Source organism: Podarcis raffonei, chromosome 13, assembly GCF_027172205.1.
Source record: "Podarcis raffonei isolate rPodRaf1 chromosome 13, rPodRaf1.pri, whole genome shotgun sequence".
NCBI classification, from domain to species: Eukaryota; Metazoa; Chordata; class Lepidosauria; order Squamata; family Lacertidae; genus Podarcis; species Podarcis raffonei.
This window is the reverse complement of record NC_070614.1, coordinates 39,585,176-39,589,979: the sequence shown is the minus strand read 5'-3', so window position 1 is coordinate 39,589,979 and position 4,804 is coordinate 39,585,176.

Below are 4,804 nucleotides of genomic sequence, written 5' to 3'. Positions count from 1 at the left end.
ATGGATGGCAGCCTGTGCATTTGCAACAGAAATGCAGCCGGTAGCTACAGATTATTCTGGGTCCTAGGGTAGCCTTTTGCAGAATGTGGAATCTAGATCCTCCACTCCCACCCCAGAGGGTGCCTATAGTATAGGTAAATGACTTACAAATGCAATAAAGGAAAAATAACTACCTGACCTTTTAAATAATAATAATAATAATAATAATAATAATAATGCAATGCTTGTTCGCAAACAGCACTGAGGCCTTAACTAAAATGCAGCCTTTAGATCTGCAGAATAATACCTACAGATAAGCAGATCTCTTTTTCTTTGAGTCTGAAAATAAATACATGGGAGGGGGGAAATGCAAAGACAAAACTATGCTTCTTTAATAGGCAGTGGGCTGGAATTTTAGAAGAAGAAAAACAACAACAACCCATGTTGACTATTATATGACTGTCCACTAAACATGGGTCACATTTAGATACCGTACTTCCTTTTGAGAGATGCAGGTGGTAGCACTTTAAAACGTACCACAACAAGGTGCCTAAGTAGCTGAGTCCATTTTGCAAAAGAAGAGCAGCTTTTATGCAATTCTTGCAAATTCAACTCAGGTATCCAGGCAGAGACATTGGATTTCCATCTACAGTATTCAATACATCAGTTTCTCTGTATTTTATGCCACCTTCAGCATCTTAGCTCTCTATGGGTTTTTGCAAACTACAGGCCTCAGTTTTCTCACAAATGTAGTTAATTGTCCTCAAATTCTTATATACCTCATCATTCTGTATTCAACAATGTTGCCTTTATTTCCTTTCCTTTTTTTTGCAATGTTCCATAATTATTGGGGGCAGGGGGTTACAGTTAATCCCTGTCCTTTAGTAAGTTGACCATTTTACCTCCCTTTCTCCCAAAATTAGATGTTGCTTAATTTGCAAGCTCCTGTACCCATATCTGGGTACCCCTCCCAACAACCTCTGCCATCAAATATATCACTCCCATAAACCTCTTCAGCAAGGCAAAAGCAGCAGAAGCAACAACAACAACCCTGCCCCCTTTCATCACAGACTGTGGGGGAGAGAGAGAGAATCAAGGTGGGTGTGTGGAAGTTCCTGAAATGAATGAATGTGGGGGCCAAGAGGAGTTATGTGGGATGGAGAGACATTCGAATAGGGTGGGGTGGCTGTTGGGGGGAACAGCAGAAAGGAGGGGAATCTCCCTTCCTTGGCTGCTTCAACTTAATCTTCCCTCACAATGGTTGCTATGGGAGTTGCAGTGGGAGAGCGGTTGCTAAGGGAGGCACTGTGGTTGCCAGGCAGTTGCTAAGATAGGTACCAGAGACTGGTAGGGAAGTTGCTAAGGGCAATACCAAGGATGACGGATGTGCAGTTTCAGGGCTTGGTTGCAATATGAGAGGGGGCTGGACAGCAGGAAATAAGCCAAGGGTCTTATTCTGCTAGTTTTCAAGCTGTGTTCTGGATCACCCTTGGATTTCTCAATGAGAAAATCAGCCATGACACACAAGCTTATTTGAAAAACATGTTGTCCGTCACAACCACCCTTGCACCTGCCCAATGCAACCCAAAGGGAGTGATGAGTGAGTCCTAGGCTTTTGAAACGAACCCAAACATGCGTAACCAAACTGAACACATATTCTTTGTCTTTATCGCCATCTTTCTTGTCTTGCCCCTGCCCTGGTTGTCAAATTTTAGACCGTAAACTTTGCAGGGCAGGGACCAGCATTCATGTAGTTTGTAAGAGTGCCATGCATATTTATAGTGCTAATAGAGCATAAATATTAATATTATAGGGCAGGTTCTCTATTCATCATGTGGGGCAATTCTGAGGACCAAGAAGTGAGTGTGCATCCTAAACACATACCCCCACACACTCACCCCAATCCTTTGCAATCTACAAGAGTTCTTTTGCAAACAAATGTTGAGCATAGAAAAATGCTTTATATCAAAACAATTTGCCCATCTAGTGCAATACTGCTTACTCCAACTGGCAACAGTTTTCCAGAGTCTCTTGCAGAGGGCCTCCTCATCACCTCCTACTGAATATATTGCTACCCTGAGACCCCTTAGGAGGAAAGATGGGGTATAAATAAAATAAAAGGTAAAATGGTAAATTTCCCCTGGATGGTTAAGTCCAGTCAAATGCAACTATGGGATGTGGTACTCATCTCACTTCAGGTCAAGGGAGCCGGCGTTTGTCCACAGACGGCTTTCCTGGTCATGTGACTAAACTGCTTCTGGCGCAACAGGACAACGTGACAGAAACCAGAGCGCATGGAAAACCATTTACCTTCCCGCTGCAGTGGTACCTATTTATCTTCTTGCACTGGCATGCTTTCGAACTGCTAGGTGGGCAGGAGCTGGGACAGAGCAACAGGGGCTCACCCCATTGCAGGGATTCGAACTGCCAACCTTCCGATCAGTAAGCCCAAGAGGCTCAGTGGTTTAGACCACAGCACCACCCATGTCCTGGTTTTTCCTTTACCTTAAATAAAATAATAAAATGAATAAATAAATATTTTAAATGATTTCTAGAGGGGTGGTGATTATGAACTGGAACAAGACTGAGAAACCTTAGGCCTCGGAGCTGAATACAGCCTTCTAGGGATCTCTGTTTGACCCTCAGGATTCTCCATGGGGCACACACCTTCCCCAGCCATGCCCCCCTCTGCAGGCTACATCCATTCCTGCCTTTGCTTTGCACCCTCACAGAGCTGGAATGTGTCCTTGAACTGTGATAATGCCTCTTACTTTGCTGGATTGAGGATAGAAAGGGGTGGACATGTGTAGAAGCTAGGCCACTGTATGGAGATGAATTTCACATACAGTGAAATTAAGTACTTAATTTGTTCCAGAGGTCCGTTCTTAACCTGAAACTGTTCTTAACCTGAAGCACCACTTTAGCTAATGGGGCCTCCTGCTGCTGCTGTGCCGCCGGAGCATGATTTCTGTTCTCATCCTGAAGCAAAGTTCTTAACTCAAGGTACTATTTCTGAGTTAGCGGCGTCTGTAACCTGAAGCGTATGTAACCTGAAGTGTATGTAACCCGAGGTACCACTGTATATTTGTTTTTCCACTTTCCACTTTTGCCTCTGGCCCCACCCACCACTGCCATGTGGCGCCCAGCAGGAAGTGAGGCCCTTGAGCTGAAAATGGATTCCCAACGCTGAACAAGAAGTTAAGGTGTTGTTGTTTTTTTAAATCTTTTTTTATTAAAGTTTTGTATGTGTGTTGGGGGGGTATGTGTTGCTGAGTGTAGCCCGTAAAAAGATGCTTCCTGGCAGATACCATTGGGCACTCCAAGAGAGGCAAAACATATTTGTGGGGTTTCTCACAGGACTGTGTTGCCCTCCCACTGGGCAGAATGAGGTCTCCACCCCAAGCAGCTGATTTTGGGTGCTTTGAGAAGACACAAATTGTTATTTGCTAATTATTACTGCATTTTTTATTCCCAGGAAGAGGGTGCTTGTGGGATCTTATTGGGTTACAAATTATCCTCGTCAGCCTTGGGCGTTATGCACACTGGCATGTGTGTCTCTCTGTGTGTTTCCACTTGTTGTTTCACCTCAAGGAGCTGAACAACCCCAGAAGCATAATGAACCGCCAACTCTTAATTGCCCACCACTCTAAAAATCTCCAGTAGCAGGCGACATAAGAAGTTCTGCCTCAGGCTCTGGAGAGCTGCTGCCCACCAGAGGAGACAGTACTTGAGCAGTTTTTTTGGCCGGCTCTGCTTTCCAGAGTTGGGTGGTCCATGAAGTTTCCTTGGGGGTCGGTTGCCATGGGAATGGCTAAGGAAGTAGCTGCCAGCAAGGGGCTAAATATGGCAGTTGCTGGTGGAGCAGTTTATCCCTGGAGAGCATAGAAACGCAGAGGGGGGTCATCTAGCCCAACCCCCTGCAATGCAGGAATCTTTTGCCCAATGTGGGGCTCGAACCCATGACCCATGACCCACGACCCTGGGATTAAGAGTCTCATGCTCCACTGGACTGATGGAGCAGGGAAAGGGAACAACTCTCTGACCCTCCAGATGGGGTTGGACTCCCAACTCCCATCCAGCGGATGGCGAGCGGTCAGGGGTGATGGGTGTAGGAGCCAACTCTTGGAGCCAAGGTCCCAAGTTCGGCCCTCTCAATAAAATATTTGAGGGTGTCAGCCCCCACCCCCCAAGTTGATGGGCATTGTCATTAAATTGGTCTGTGTGTGTGTGTGTGCGTGCGTGCTGTGTCTTATGATCTATAATGCCTCCCCCCCAGTATCTTATTCAAGTTGGCAGTACAGTGGTACCTCGGGTTAAGTACTTAATTCGTTCCGGAGGTCCGTTCTTAACCTGAAACTGTTCTTAACCTGAAGCACCACTTTAGCTAATGGGGCCTCCTGCTGCCGCCGCGCCGCCAGAGCCCGATTTCTGTTCTTATCCTGAAGCAAAGTTCTTAACCTGAAGCACTATTTCTGGGCTAGCTGAGTGTGTAACCTGAAGCGTATGTAACCCGAGGTACCACTGTATTTATTCAATATCTTATTCAAGCTGGCACCCCTAATGATGGGTGCTGGGACCCCCAACCACACCACAGGCCCTCCACCTCTGCTGCAGAGGAGTCTTAGCATGGTTCATGGATGGGGTGAGGAAGGAAATGCTGGCGTAACCATTGGAGACGCCGGGAAGGTCAAGGTGAATGCTAGGGAGGAGCAGTTGCTAGGCGCGGGGTTGCTAGGCCCGTTGCTAGGGAAGGAGGTTGCTACGGGCACCGGGGCAGGGGTGCTCTCGTAGGGGTGGTCCCGGTGGGCGAGCCCATGCTGCAGCG